This window comes from Haemorhous mexicanus, chromosome 7 (assembly GCF_027477595.1).
Source record: "Haemorhous mexicanus isolate bHaeMex1 chromosome 7, bHaeMex1.pri, whole genome shotgun sequence".
NCBI classification, from domain to species: domain Eukaryota; kingdom Metazoa; phylum Chordata; class Aves; order Passeriformes; family Fringillidae; genus Haemorhous; species Haemorhous mexicanus.
In genome coordinates this window covers 38,414,602-38,431,016 of record NC_082347.1, presented here as the reverse complement: position 1 = coordinate 38,431,016, position 16,415 = coordinate 38,414,602, and the positions used below count along the sequence as shown (strand labels likewise).

The 16,415-nt window shown below is 44.1% G+C and overlaps 1 protein-coding gene across 7 annotated transcripts in view; it reads right to left on the bottom strand.

Annotated features, from left to right (window-relative positions):
• The window catches only part of PLEKHA1 (pleckstrin homology domain containing A1), a 35,312-nt gene extending 22,314 nt beyond the window's left edge, over window positions 1-12,998 (bottom strand). For 6 of the 7 annotated variants that reach the window (XR_009487231.1, XM_059852117.1, XM_059852114.1 and 3 more), the window contains exon 1: window positions 12,862-12,998. The gene's annotated coding sequence lies outside the window, so the exon portion shown is untranslated. Of the gene's footprint in view, window positions 1-12,634; window positions 12,784-12,861 lie in introns of those variants that run through there. The other variant, XM_059852113.1, reaches the window with a different exon arrangement.
• Between the last annotated feature and the right edge of the window lie 3,417 nt (window positions 12,999-16,415).

Below are 16,415 nucleotides of genomic sequence, written 5' to 3'. Positions count from 1 at the left end.
TCTTTTTCTATCAGCTAGGAAGATTAAGAAACATCCATTACCTACATACTCATCTCTATGAAATGAAGAACAACATTCATACACCTCCACTTGATAAATATAAAATGATGCCATGAGTCATGCCCACCCCTCCTCCCCAGCTCCCTTTTTAAGCTCTGCTGTTTACAGCAGCTCCAGCAGCACAAAGGGAAGGTAAAGCAGCATCCCCAGCGATCTCCAGTCTTTCCTGCAGTTCCAGGGACAGCTTCATTAGTGAGGGCTCCTGGCTTTTGCCTAGGCAATTACTCTCAGCTTCCTGCTGTAAATCAGCTGCTCTCCAGCTGGTCACCTCTTTTACTGACCATTTAGTGCCTCCCCAGGGGAAGGGATGAGTCCTCCTTATCCCCTGAAGAACACTGCAGTGAAAGCTTTCCTTCTCGTGTACATCCAGGACAAGGAAAGGGAGCGGGGAGGGGGAAATTCCAACCCTAACACAGGCAGCTCAGAGCAGCCGCTGAAAACAAGTCACAAATCTTCCAGAGACAGTAGTTCCAACCTCTTTTTATTTCCTTGAAAAGCTTCCAGCACAGGCAGCCCACCAGAGAGAAAACTTCTGCTATGAGACAATACTGTAAATCCCTTCTCACCTTTCATACAGCTCCCAAAGTACCAAAAACATAACAAAAAACCCCCACAAACAACTAAGCCAGGAGCTGGAGAACTGACTTGGCTGCAATTCTTTTGACAACAAAAGATTATTCAGGATTGATGCATTTAAAATTACAAGCCCAGTGTTTCAATTACCCAAAGATCCTCTACTGCCTCATTTTTGTCCTGGAGGGCATAGCCTCCAGACACAGATCTGGAAGTCTTCAGGATACACTACCCCCCAAATTCAGATTCCCATTCTAAAGTAGTCAAAAAGAAAGAAAAAGGAGCTGCAAAAATCCAGTATTCAACTGGAAAAAAAAAATCCTAAGCAGAAATAAATTTTCCAAATTAAAAAACCTTTAGCACAAGTGGCATTGACCTCTCCTATCCCTGACCAAACTATGAGGAATGTCAAAAGATACATCCCTCCCCCAGCACTTAATCCAACTTCCAAGCAGACCACAATATAGAAAAATCATGGTTGCAGTGATGAATCATCTAACAAAACCAGCAGCTTTATCTTGAACTTCAGTCTTACCCAGTGGTGATTCTGTGCTCAAAATGCTGAGCTGCTGTTTTCCAGGAACACTTGTTAAATCAGGCTAAGCCAACCACTCCCATGTCTTCCAGTGCACCTCAGCAAGTCAAATGATTCATTTTATTCAATACTATCCTCTAATGTTACTTTCACCTCAGGAAAAAAAATCAGTGGGTTCTAAGGGAAATCTGGAGTTCTATGGAAAACATTCTGGAGTTATTTGAATCCATCATTCCCTGGCCTATTTCAAATACTGATCTACAAGTTTCACGATGAAACAGACTGGTACTTCCTCAAAAATTTCTGCAGAAATTTCTCTAAGTGATGTTTCCTGTTCTGAACTATTTTCCTCCATTTTAAGGTATTTGCAATAGCAGCCAAAGGCTTTGGGATATGATGGAATGAGGAAATGCACTGCACAGGATGCAAAACTCCTCTCTATCACTGATCTTTTAAGTCAAAACAACAGCAAAAAACCCCAACCTCACCTATTAATGGTTTTTGTCCAGCTAAAACAATTATTATAATTGTCCCTCTAAATGCATTGAGATAACACAAATAAAAGGAAGCATCCTGTGCAACAAGGCCGTTATAAAAAATACTCTTGAAATTAATCCATTAATAACTTATGAGTGATAAGTTATGAGATAACTTATGAGTAACCAGCTTACAAGGCAATGAAGTAAAATAACAAAGTTGAAAGACAGTGACAGAATGTGTTCAATAACACCAAGTCTTTACAACAGTCAGATGTAATTTTCATCACTTTATATTAAGCCTCTGGATAATATAGTTACTCAAAATGAGATATAACCAGAGATAAATACTGTTGTGGTGTGAAGCTATACCCTGTCCCTCAGGATATAGGGGTAGGATATTGTGCCAACTTCTTCTTTCCCTTCCCTCTGCCCCCTTGCCCTCTAAGTGCTGTCTGTCAAGTTCCACACTCCAGCAAGGGCGTTGTGTGATTGGCAGAAGTTCAAAAGATGCTTCTCAGACCTGGGGTCATTGGCGTGTCCAGGTGTCATTGTCCCCTGAGACCCTCTCCCTCCCACCTGGCTGGTGGCTCACATATCTTCTCCCTCCCCCCTCCCTGTGGGCTTAAAAGGCACTGGAACCATGTGGTCGGCATTCTGTTGGAGTTGTTACCGAGATTCAGAACTGTGTCACCCTGGAATAAACTTTGGATTTAACCCTCTGGCGGAATCCGCCCTTTCTCTTCACCATCGCCTGAACCTTTTCCACTAGAGGTAAACTGAGTTTCTACTTTGCTTGGACTCATTCTGAGTGCCTAACTGCCAGCCAGCTAAAGGCATCTCTGAGGTGAAAAACCACAGCTGATACCTTTGGTTCAGTGCACCAAGGCCGGATGAGCCCAGGCACGCTCCACTCTGCAATATTGGGATTTTTATTCTAATATTTGGCACCCAAACGTGATGCTGATCGAACCTGCAGCCCCAAGAAGTAATCTCAGAACCTCGGAAAAGCTTCAAGGCAGCCAAGCACCCACTCGACGAGCTTTGGCTGCATTGCTCTCAGTAGAGACTTTGGGACGAAACCCACAAGAAGTCTTGAGGACTGCTCGGTGCCCCTGTAAAATGCAGCTCCTTTCTAGTGAGCAATTTTCCAGGGGAAAATAGAGTAGCACCCTCCTGCCTGTGGGGGTCCTGTTCCGGTGAAGAGACATCCTGCCTGACCTTGCCAGCAACAACTTCGATTTTGGTGAGTATTTCTGCTCTTTAGAGGGAGTAGAACCTCAAAAAACAGTCTCTGCCGTGAAAACTGTTCCTTTCAAAACAGTCTCTGCCGTGAAAACTGTTCCCTTTAAAACAGTCTCTGCCGTGAGAACTGTTCCCTTTAAAACAGTCTCTGCCGTGAGAACTGTTCCTTTTAAAACAGTCTCTGCCGTGAAAACTGTTCCTTTTAAAACAGTCTCTGCCGTGAGAACTGTTCCCTTTAAAACAGTCTCTGCCGTGAAAACTGTTCCCTTTAAAACAGTCTCTGCCGTGAGAACTGTTCCTTTTAAAACAGTCTCTGCCGTGAAAACTGTTCCTTTTAAAACAGTCTCTGCCGTGAGAACTGTTCTTTTAAAACAGTCTCTGCCGTGAAAACTGTTCTTTTAAAACAGTCTCTGCCGTGAAAACTGTTCCTTTTAAAACAGTCTCTGCCGTGAGAACTGCTCCTTTTAAAACAGTCTCTGCCGTGAAAACTGTTCCTTTTAAAACAGTCTCTGCCGTGAAAACTGTTCCTTTTAAAACAGTCTCTGCCGTGAAAACTGTTCCTTTTAAAACAGTCTCTGCCGTGAGAACTGTTCCTTTTAAAACAGTCTCTGCCGTGAAAACTGTTCCTTTTAAAACAGTCTCTGCCGTGAAAACTGTTCCTTTTAAAACAGTCTCTGCCGTGAAAACTGTTCTTTTAAAACAGTCTCTGCCGTGAGAACTGTTCCTTTTTGCTTTTGCACTTAGGCCGTGCAGCCCGGCAGAGCGGGAGCGCTATCCTGTTAGACGTAGCTCACTACGGCGTGTTTTTGCCGCTTCTGTAATTCGCGGCGCCAGTGGAGGAGCGGGAGACCTCTCCCTCTCCCTGGCTCGGCACCGCGGCGTTTCCGGCTCTCTTGGCACAGGGAGAGGCTGCTCTCTCCCGGTGTGGTGCGGGAGAGCTCTCTGCCCGTGGTGTGGGGGGCAGGCTGCTCTCTCTCGGTGTGGCGTGGGGGGAGGCTGCTCTCTCTTGGCACGGCGGGGGGGGTGCTCTCTCTCGGTGCGGTGCCGGGGAGCTCTCGACACACTGCACCGGGGGAGGCTGCTCTCTCTCGGTGTGCGGGGGTGGCTCGCAGCACAGCACGTGCTTTCTCAGCTCTCTACACGCGGCGTGGGGCCGCCCCAGTTTCGGCTTCGCCACGTGGAGGCGGCGGGGGAGGCTTTGTCTATCCTCCACGACAGCAGGGCGAGTCCTGATTCAGTGCTGCTGCCGCGGTAATTTTAAAAGCAGTGTAGGCAGCTGCATTGTGAAAGGCTAACATCTGCTCGTTATCGCTTCTGATCTGTAGTATTTTTAGAAATCAGTAGTTGATTTGGCTTTGTTTTCGCTCGACGGGACTTTGTGTATTGTGCCTTTTACATCTAAAATGGGCTCAAATTAAAGCACAGCACAAAAAGGAGTGTATTATCATTTTGCTGGAATTTTAGTCAGTGGTAACATTAAATTCTCTAAAGGAAAATTGAAACCGTTTATAAGGTGGCTTTTTCTACACTTCCCACAGATTTCTCCTGAAGAAGTCCATGATATTCATTTTTGGGATAAAGTAAGAAATGAATTGATAACCTTGGGGCAGTCTGGAGATATATCTTCAGCTAAATTTGTGTTCTGGAATTTACAAGTTCAAACAGCCTTGCTCAAACAGAAGGAATTGGAGAAAAAGCCAAAATACAAGCAATGTACCTCTGCTCTCCCTGTCTCTCCCCCTCCCACTTCTAAACCTCTTATCCCTAAACTTAGTAAAATGCCTAACTCCCTCTCTCCACAAAGTCCTGGCCAGACTGCGTGGAATTTCTCTCAAAACCCTGCGTCCCCTGCTCTGAGTCCCAAAGCACGTGTTAGCTTTTCGGAGAGCAGTGATCCCCAAAACGGCCCCCAGTCCCTAGGGGGTCCACAAGATGGAGGATGCCACCTTCCCATACCTGGTCGTTTTCTTCCCAAGATCCTCCTAAGTATCCCAAAATTCCTCCCCCATCCCCCTCCCCTCCTGCTCCTCGTGACACCTTCCCTCCCTGCCCCTTACCTGCTGTACCCTCACCTCCGCCCCTCTACTCCTCCCAGGGGGCGTCACCGAGGTGATGTCACCAGGTGTCCCCACCCCCTGCCAGCCCCCTGTCTCCGCCCCCTCCCCAGGTTCCCACGGTGGGGGCACGCCCACTGCTTCTCCCTACAGCTGTATCGGTGTTCCCAATGCTTCCGATTCAAGTGATACAGGGCAGGAAACTGCAAACCCAATTCAAGGTCCCACTTTGTCATTCGCTCCTGTTATGTATCAGCCTGCAGCACAAGGGGGAGCAGCCCCAACTGCTAGTTGGAGCTCTTTTGGACAACAATTGATTAAGGAAATCTGTAAAACTCATAAAGAGTATGGCCCACACAGTCCATATTTCCGTGGCCTTTTAAATTCTGAACTGAGTAGGACTGTAATAGTCCCACATGATTTAAAACAATTTCTCATGCCTCACGACCTCTACAGAATTCAAATTATGGGAATCAGCATGGAAACAACTGCTAAAAGAAGCCCTCCCAGGCTTGCAGGCTGATCCAAACACAGCGAAAGATACCAATGGCTTGCCAATTACCATTGAGCATCTCTCCAGTGAGGGCCATTGGTCTTTACCCTCAATCCAAGCTACTGTAACTCCTGTAGAAGCACTCGAGAAAATACAATAAAAGAAAACAAAATATAGTTACTCTAATTCACTTTGACTTATCTCTCACACAAGACTCAAAACAAGTTTTTAAATGCTAAATAATTTCAGTTACATACTAGTTAAAATCCTTAAAAATGCATGTTCAGAGTTGATTCATATTTACAATTTTTTTTTTTTATCAGTCTTTTCAAAATTTTAAATAAATGCCACCTCCAAAACTCCAAATATGAAAATCAGGTCCTTGTTCTTGAAGATGCTTACATGCTCAGTCTATAGAAAATGTCCATTCACAACAACCAAAACAAATTAAAAATTAAGCAGGAAAAAACCACATTACTTATTAGGATTACTTATTACTAGTTAGTCATTAAAAAAAAAACCTGTTTAATTTCAATAATAAACTAATAACTGCTGCATCCAGGCCAACCACTCCAAGCACTTGAATTCCACACACTCCCAGCTATTTTAAATTCCCCTCTGAATCAAACTACAACTCCTGGTGAAGTTTATTTGCTTTAAGAAGTCCAATACAAAAAGAAGGTGAGGCTGGTTGAATAATGAATTTTGCCATTTGTGAGCCAGTCTTGCTGATTTTTCACTCAGAATCCTGGGTATAAACTCAGCAGTAAAAATAAACACATATCTTCCCGGGAAGTATGCAAGAAATGGAAAGGCCAGCTGCTTAGGAAATCAGCAATATCTTCAGTTTTCACAGAATACTCTTAAGCTGTTAAAGAAAGGGCTGAAAATAACTGATTTTTCTGTTCATTTCAATATCAAATAATGAAAAAGAACATTATCAGGTGAATATTTGATTTCACCTCTTTTACAGATATAAAAGGATGTAATGAAATGAGAGCACGCAAATCAAGTAACTGTTTATCAATTTTGATTTTGTAGATCTAATTTAACAAATTAAGTGCAGAATAAAGAAAAATGCAACGGTTCATCTACATTAAAACTTTGGGAAAGAAAAAATCATTGCTGTTTAATTTTCACCTAATTTATTTTAATATTTACAGTACAGACCGTGTTCATTTCGTGAGGTTGTATAATCCACCATGTGGGTCAAAATTCCCTCTACTGCAAAGATTTGATATTTCCTCCAGAATCCAGCTCACTTGTCAGTTATATCAGAAGGATTTCCAGAGATTAGGACTAATCTCAAAGCTCTTCAGTAAGTGCAAGTGCAGTGAAAGCTCTTTAGGAAGAACAGGGCTTTGCATGTCTCATGTAACAGACACACAAATGTGCATTTACAGATGCACAGCTCCTGTTTACCAAGGTGGGAGGGGAAAATTAAACTCATCAAATGGCCAAGTTTTTGGGACATTGCCCTCCCCCTCCCTTTTTTTATACACCTTGAATTAAGAAAATCAAACCCCACTCTGGCATATGTAAGAGAAGTCTCACCCAACACACAGATAAACCCCACAAAGTGAAAGTTCCTCTGTTTGTAGCACAGTGCCACTTCACTTGAATCATATCACTCACTGTGACTTCTCACAGAATTCATTTCTAGCAGCCTTTCTCCTTGGAACCAAGCCCTGAGCATAGGGAATTGTCCTCATGGCAGGTACAGCCCTGGTTGTGGCCTTCTGCCTCACCTTCCTGCTCATTTGTGGGATGACACAAATACCAGTTACTGCCCAGCTGCTGCTCTGCACTGACAAAGGCGTTTCTCAAAACCTCAGTTATGGAGTGTAGGGAGAATAACAGCTCTCCACCCACAGAATAATCCCAAAAGTACCAAGTAGGCTTTTGGCATTTTGTGGGCTTGCTGTCTGACCTACACACAGCAAGGTGGAAACACTCCAGAAGAATCCCAGGTCCTGTGCACACCCAGCAGCCTGGAAATCCTGGATGTACCATGAGCATGCAACAGCCTGGTTTTCAGCACCCTGTACTGCTGCCTCCCACAAAAAGGCAGCAAATGGACCTCCTGAAGGAATCATGCTCCTCCACCCAAAAATCAGGGCACCAGCACAAAGTAGGAAGACAGTATAGATAAATTACAGCATCTACAGTGAACTTGATTTAAGGAAGAAACACAAGAAAAAGGTTAATGGTAAAAAAAAAAAAAAAATCAAGATAACCAAACCCCAAAGTCCTGAATCAGCAGACACACTTTTAACATCCTTTAAGTGACCCAACCTTCCAGCACTGCTGCACACACAGGTCTAGCAGATAAAGGAATAACTTGCCAGCTGAATTATTAGCTCAGCCTCAGTTCCCATTTGCCATTTTCAGCCTCCCTAAAGAGTTAACCAGCATATTGAACAACATCTTTTGAAGTGCAGTTTTAAGAAGACTGCTCACTCTTCCAACAAACCTGGCATGTAACTGTTTTAGTGTTTAACAGAAGAGCACTTAATTAAGTCACTAGTCTGAAACATGTTCCAACATATTTTCTTGGACATGGGATGTAAATGTGGTGGGTACCAAAGCACCCAGGGAGAGCATACACATCAAAACAATTACATATTAAATGAATTAATTTATCACCTATCTGTCAGTATACAGAGACTCTTCCTAGGAGTGTTGACTCTCAACAACAAAAACATGTTTGCAAAGCTTGGTAATTGCTGTCTAGTCTACATTTTCAATTTATAGCAATGACAGTGCCCTATTTTCACCAGAAAGATTTTAAATTCAAAATACTTTTAACTCTGTAACAGTAATAAAGACACTGCTCACTAGAGGCGGCTGCAAATTCTTTTTCCCTTTGGGGGAGTGGAGAGGCAGAAAAGCTCAACCTCTTTCACATGAAAAGTCAGTAAATCAGGCCAAATTTAAGAGATTCTGCTTACCATGCCAGCAGAAAAAATGAGCTAAATTGATATCCAAAACATCTGGATGCAATGGCTAGCTAGAATTAAAAGCATCTTAAAGAAGAGAACAGCCAACAAAGGAACAGAGAGAGCTTTGCTACTGTCCCCTGTGTGGCAGAACCATAACATAAAAGATTTACATGTTTGTGTGGGTATTTTAAGCATTGTTTTAAAATTCTGTTAAACAAACAAGGCCATGCAGTGCTCCTTAAAGTTTTAAGGACTTGCTTTCTCTAAGTGACACCAGAGATTTCCTGTCAAAACCTTTTTTTTCACTGCATTTTTCTGGTTTTCCTCCTCCTGCCTGGAGGTTACCCTTGTTTTTTATCTTGGGCAGTGTCTTCAGCCTCTGCCTCCCAGCACTAGGGAGCTCCCCTGGCCACATCCAGCCTGACTTGCCCTGACCACTCCTGTGATGCAGAGCTGCTGCTGCTGCTGCTGAGCACTCTCAGCATGAGAATGGAGGGACACAGCAGCAGCTTGTCCCAGGCCACACAGGAAGCTTTTTGGCAAAACAGTGAGCTGAACCTGTTTCCCAAGTCCCAGAGCAGCAACCTCACTACTGAACCACCTTTCTTCTACATAAAATACCAGAAACTATTCAGATTTTAAGGCAAAGGCATATGTTCAAACCTGAAAACTGTTTAAACTGTTGAATGCCACAAATGTCTACCAGACCTGCAACTCCCTACTTGTGCAGATAACATCTGTTAAGAGTAAGTGGCTCATACAGTTCTGCACCAGAAAGCTTAATAAGTTCCTTCTCCAAGATTAAAGAAACACCTACACATTCTAGATGCTTCTGCAAGTCCCTGGAGGGAGAAAATGCTGCTTAGTGCTGAGACAATGAACCAGCTTCCTTCCTCAACAGCAACAAAACCCTGCTGCTTTACCTAGCACTGAGAGGAAAGTGGTATTTATAGAACTGAGCCCTATACCAACACATACCTAAATACTTCTCACTGTTAGGGTACAGCATGCATCAAGCTGACCTTAGACCTATATATTTTCAAAGTCCTAATTTGAAAGATCAGTGTAAGAGCAGAAAAAAAAATTGAAGCAGCTCAGCCACATCCCTCCATTCCATTTCATTTCAGTGATTCTCTGCATTGAAGTGTAACTTCAAAACCTGAACCATTCTTGTCACTCAGAGCTCTTCAGCAGGTGACTTTTTTAAAGCTGTTACATTATTTTCATACTTCAAATAAGCTCACTAGGATTATGATATTTAGGTTTATTATATAATTTTATAAATCATTGACAGCAATGCTTCTAGCCTTGTCCCATTGCCTTTAGTTTCAAAACCAAAAGAATATATGCACTGACTTTTGTGTTTCTTTATATAATTTCCTGATGAATTCTTAAGCACTTGTTCCATGCTGTGAAAATTGTTTTATGCTAAAGCCAGTTACCTAAATTTCCATTTTGGCACTGAAATAACTTACTATTCTGTATTTTCATGCAATTATACAACTGCACAAAGGTCCACTTGGCTGCAAACCCCAGTAAGTATTTTCTAAGACCATTCCTATTCTTCATAATTATCAGTGAAAAGAAAGAAACCTGCCAAAACCCATCTTGCAAGACAGATAAATGCTCTCATATCACAAGCTATTGTTTATCTAAACACTGATGCAGAGCTGGATACATGCAAAAAGCACAGCAGAGCATGCAAGGAAAATTCACATTAGAACATGTACTGACTCCCCAACACTGCTGGTTTGCTGCACTTTGGAGGAACTGCATTTACCATGATAACTGTCAGCTTAAATAACCAGGAACAGTCAGTAATAAAGACATCGATGGAATTCTAAATCTACTAAAATAGATTAAGAATTTTGCAGGCCTGGCAGTTTGGGCTACATCCAACCCTGCACTGGAGACTGTGTTACAAGCAGAGACCTGTTCTCATTTCAGTAATGTCCTCAAGTTCTTTCTAATCTGTTACAGTCAATAAAAACAGATTTCTGCACTTCCTCTCTTCTACACCAACTCTCTGACATGCTGTCAGCCTTTATTTGAGCTGAGATAGCTCTGCTACCTTCTGGAAAAAGCCCCAGCTACCTGCAGAAAATGCCTTTTCCTGCATTCAGGTCTCTTCCTCCTGCACATGCCTTCTGTATTCCCCGTGTGTGTGTCTGTCTTCTGTCACTCAGCTACTACTCCTGAGGAAAAATAAATACAGAAGGAGAGAGGAGGAGGAGGAGGAGGGAAAGCATGAAGATGCTGCCTGCCTATTTTCTTTATACTTTTTATACTATTTTCTTTATACTTTTTATACTATTTTCTTTATACTTTTTATACTATTTTCTTTATATATAATGATTCTTCTTTGCCTATTCTCTGATTTGTATGAAAGCATCTGCTCCTCTGAAACATCTCAGCACTGCACTACACCTGCCAGTGACCCACTGAACATCATCTGCTTTAATTTCACCCTTGAAATGCAGAGCTATGCAATGGAACATGAGGCCAAATGTAGTTTTAAAGCAGAGAATTAGCTCAAGAAAAGAGATGCCTTTAGAATTCGTGAATTTGGAATTAAATGTTCTACACTCATAAAATCAAATCACAATGCTTGATAAATGCAGATAGAACTCAGTGAGTCACACAAAGGTTTGTATTTTATGCAAAGCTGACTGCAGCAGTGTAGCATTCAGTGATACCCAGGAAACATCAAACCCCCAGGTATTATTTCTTGAATTATCAATTTCTGCCTCAGTGCTTATCTATCCCTAAATTAAAAGATTCTCCTCCAAATATCAGCCAGGCCTAGCATCTCTCCCTACCACAAAGAGATTTCAGCCCACTTTGAACACTTCCTCATGTGACAAAGGGGAAAACTGCACTTCCACACTTCTGTGCTTCACAAACCTGACAGCTTCATGTATTGTTATTGCTCTGACTCTCTCAACTAAAAATAACAAGTAGGAGGAAACAAGACTGAATGGACCTCAAATACAAGTTCACTGTTCCATAAGGCAAGGTAACTCATGAGAGAGCAACCACTCAAAGTAACCACACACACTTCCAGCTCACTTAGGATTGTGCTTGTGCTGCATCAAAATGAATACAGCCCAAATATAAAAATAAAAACAAAACAACAAAACAAAAGCCAAAAAAATCCTGCTGCCTTGGTTCCAACAGTGAGAAGCCACTCCTCACACATCATATCATAGGGCCCAAAATTTTAGGAGCAAATATGGCTCTGTCCTGCAGGGTCATGTATGGGACTGGGTAAGGAACAGAGAAAATTCATCTTTATAGCCATTACAGCCTCTGTCAGGAAAGCAAGGAATTTGTCAGAAGGCATCAAAGAAGTTGATGCTGTTCAGCTTGTTCTATGCCTAGTAGTCTCTTTAAAAGTACTCGGCTTTGAGAAGAAGGTGAAGCATGGAGAGATGGACCGCTTAAGAATCTGAAAAAATTTTTAAAAGATTCTACCTCTCAGCTTTACTCAGGTCACATCACTCTGCTGATGCCTAATTCAGGAGCTCAGTGTAACAAATAACTATTCTGTTCAATTATAAACACCACACACTGCTTAGTGAAAATCAGACATTTTTCTTACAGAAGGCCCCAAAGCACCAGCCTGCCAAAGAGAAAACTGCTGTCTTCTCCATGCTACTCTGCAAACATTTGATGCAACAACATAATGCCTTTTACGAAGGTCACGCATTAGATCCTCCGAAGGGAGCTGCACGACACGTATAGAATTTAAGTGTGCTCAACACATACAGATTTTCAGTTTGCACAGCTCATAGAGAATCTCAGTCTGCACAGCACATACAGAATTTAAGTCCGTGTTAAGTTCAGCAGCATGTCAAATGCCTATCTGGAATTTTACAGGTGATAAAAACCGCGCATATACCAACAGTGGTTACAGTTTAACATTCATTTATAGCCAAGTTATCCATTTAAAGACACTTCGGCTCAGCCCCGGTTACAGCTAAGCCAGACCACGGCTCGGAGCGTGCCAAGAGCCTCCCCGCACATCCCTCTCCAAAGCCAAAGCCAAGCCGGGCACTGCCCGCTGCCTGCCGCAGCCCCCCGAGCTCTGCTGGGGCTCCCGGAGGCGCAGCGAGCCGAGGGGGCGGCCCGGGAGCCCCCCCGCACCCCGGCTGCGGGCTCTGCCCGATAGCATCGCTGCAGCCCGGCGTGCCCGCACAGCCGAGCGGCGGAGCCGAGCAGACCGTGACGAGCAATGAGATCACCGCTCCTCTTACCTCCGGGGCCGTGACAGCGCCCTGCCCGCGCCACCGGGGCAGCCCGCACCGCGCCGGCCCCGCGGGCAGAGCCCCCGCGCCGCCGAGCGACTTCCAGGGAAAGCGGAAAGGAAAAAAGGAGGGAGAGGCAGCAGGACAGTGCCCTGCGCGGTCACACACCGGGCAGGCGCGGAAGGAAGGGCATCACCCGGGGCGGGACGAGCCCCGCCCCGGGCCGAGGCACTTACTGGAGTGGTGGCAGTGCGGGAGCCCCGTGAGGAGAGCCGGGCGCTCCCCGGGCCCGCTCCCGGCCCCGCTCACGCGCCCCGCACCGGGAACGGGCTGCTCCCGCCGCCTCCGTCCGCGCCGCCTGCACCGCACTGCGCGTGCGCCACCGCGCTACCACCCGCGCAGCCCCGCGGCCTGCTGGGACATGTAGTGCGGCGTGGGGGGGGTGCGGGCAGGGGCGGCTCTGTGAGGCATGATGGGAATTGTAGTTCAATTACTGAGGGTTTAATCGCGTGTTTGATGGAGAGGCCACAGCAGGGAGGAAAATGTTGTATATTGTCGAGAAATTCTTCTCTCGGAGCGTGGGGAAGGCCCTGGCCCGGAGAAGCTGTGGCTGCCCCATCCTTGGAAGTGTCCAAGGCCAGGCTGGACAGGGCAGAGCAGCCTGGGATAGTGGAAGGCATCGCTATTCATGGCTGGCGTGGCACTGGGTGGGCTTTGAGTCCCTTCCAACCCAAACTGATTTGTGATCTATAAATCTATGAACTGCCACTCACCAGCCACATGATGTCTAACAGGCCAAGTGCCAGGTTCTGCACCTGGGATAGACCAGCCCTGGATGTGTGGACAGGTTCTGGACTGACGCTGGAGAGTAAGGCCCTGGCAAAGGACCGGGGTGCTGGCTGAGGGCAGATTGAACATGAGGCAGCAGAACACAGCACAGCTGGCTTCCCTTACTCAAGGACATCCTGGAGCTAACAAGCTTTAAGGATGTAGTAAATCAAGCTGTTGATATATGTCTGTGTATTCTTTGCTAACGTGGCACAAAACTCGAGGTCTGTGTACCCCACAGCTGAACTGTGTTCACCTGGAGGCTCAGGTGCTGCCTCAGAGTCTTTTGCCATCAGTCTGAGCAGCAAATAACAATTTCACCAAATGATGTTTAACCAGTTTTACCAGGAAGTTACTTCTTTTCTAAGCAGATATTAATTTTATACTGAAAAACTTTGTGTTTTCTGAAATAGCAACACAGATTTTTTTTTTTCCTTGCTTAAAGCAGTGATATCTCTAATTATGGAAATCATTTGAACTCCACCGCTGCCTGTAAATGCATCTTTGTTTCAAGCTGGCATGTAACAACCCTACTTCACAGCAAGACAAAAGCTGTAATCAGAGCACAACAATAAAAGCTGAAGTCAGCCGCAAACAATGCTGCACCATCCCCATGGCAACTTTTCCCTATCAAACCCTGGGGAGGTCACACACTCTGCAGCTGCACCAGCCAGAAGCTGTTCAGTTTGGACTTCATTCACGATTATTCCTACATTTTTTGGGTATTTTTTTCACTTAACAGTGTTTTGCTGGAGTTAATACAAGACAATTATCTGTGGGCAGCACCATGTCTCTCCCCCACTAAAGTTCCAAAATGACATTTCTCATCCTGACAGAGCTATCAGGGCTGTGGCAGCTTTTAAATGACTGCAGGATGTGTCCTGCCATCGCACTGCACATGGAAGAGCCTTTTACAAAATTGTACACAATTTCTGCACTCAAAAATCCACGCAGTCAAAAGCCATCCCACAGCACATGGAAACTACAGCAGCCTGCAGTCTGATATGCCTTAACTTGCAAATATTTTCTCCAGCCTCCCACACAAGGTTTGAATAACCATGGATTCTGACAGTAGGACTCAGGAAAGGCTAAAAAGCTGGTTACATTTAAAAGAAGGAGTGTATTTTATTGGAATTTGGTAGCAAACCTCATACTGTACTTTACCACTTTGCCATAGTTTCTGTCATGGAACACTGCTGCAGCTTTGCTTTTAGGGTGGCCTAACTCTCCCAATTAGGGAGGAGACAATCAGGTATATAAAGAACTATTTTTACTTAATCTGAGACACAAACACTTTAAAATAGCCACATTCTGTCAGCTGTGCTGTTCACAAAAGTATTTTCCTGAAATTCACATATGGAGAACCAAAAGATGAAGAGTTGTGAATCTTTGATGTCCAAGACATAAATACAGTTATCCCTAATGCCCCAACTTAAAGCAAAACTGGCTCTCAGTAGAAAGCTTCTCATAGTTCTGGTGCTATGAACTGGAGTGGTGCAGAGGCTACTTAAAGCTCAGCTGAGCTCCCTGGCTTCGAAACAACTCAATATTTTCAGTATTCCCCTCTGTGGAATGTGCAAATGCAACAATTGAAAGTGATTGTGATGACAAACAGGTAAACTTTGGGTGTGAGGTGACTGGGTGACCAAGGGACTCTCCTATTCTGCACTACAAAGCACACAGAGATTACAAGGGACAAGAATCTATATTTTACTCCCTGTCTAAAAATATTCAAGCACAAGGTCTGCACTGGCTTCTTTTCCATGCAATGCCACTTGACTTCAGCATAGAAGTTGGTTCAGAGCCCAGGATATTCCAGCAGAAGTATGAGACAGACACTTATTTGCTCTCCAGTTGTCTCTATTCATAGTTTTCAAACGCTGGCAGGTATCCCCACAAAAGTCTTCGTGGCTGGCAAAAAAAAAGTTGGCAGAACTCTGCTGTGCCAGTCCTTTACTCAGAACCTGCTTGTGATTCTCCTCACTGAAACAGGCAGGAGGGTTTGGACATCAATTCCTGCTGGGATTTCAGTTACTCAGAATACAGATTATAATAAATAGCATTTGGTGAGTGACCTGCAGCAATATGCACCATTAAGAGCAAGTGTTTATTTCACAAGGTGTAGAAACTCCCAGAGGAACAGCAGTACCTGAGGAGCAGCATGTGTCTATCCATATAAATGCAAACACACAAACAGAAATATGCAAATCATATACATATCTTGTAAATATAAATATGCAACTTGCATGTCTTGGCAAAGAAGCAGAAATATCCAAAAATTCCAAAATACAACTTTCTAATTGTATTTTCATGATGGATAATTTTACCCAGCAGAGGAAGTTCAGCAACTTTATAGATATGCAGAAATAAAGAGCTATGAACAAAACCTCACTTCATTGCTCTAAAGAAATGAATTCGGCCTGGGACAAAAAGGTTTTGTGAAAACTAACAGTTATGTTGCCGTGGAAAACAGGAAAAAAGCCTGGCCAGTGAATTACTGAGTGCAGAGCAAAATGCTGTCACTATATTCTGTTTTTATGGGTTCAATATTGCAAATTCCATCCACATGCAGTATGCCTCCTGTGCACTATTTTAAGAGGGGTGTTGCTGACCTCAATGGGGCTGCTTTTCATAGAGGCTGTGACCAGGCAAGGTCATTACTCTGCTGACACCTTCAGTGTTAGCATCCAAGGGAAGCTTTTCAGTCATTAAACTCCATCCCAGAGGATGAATGTCTGAGTTTACTGCAGTGGCATGGGGCTAATAGGTAGTATTTATTACCTAATTAAATTATTGGCCATAATGGAGAGAGAGAGAGACCAAAAATTCTATGAGGCTCCAGCCAGAGTGACCTGGGGAAGAACAACCCTTGCTGTTTTAGGGTTTCCAGTTTGGAGCAAGACAATCTGTGAGAAAAGAGGCTGTCCTGTCCACGTCAGGAGTAAACGCTTGTGTATGGCCA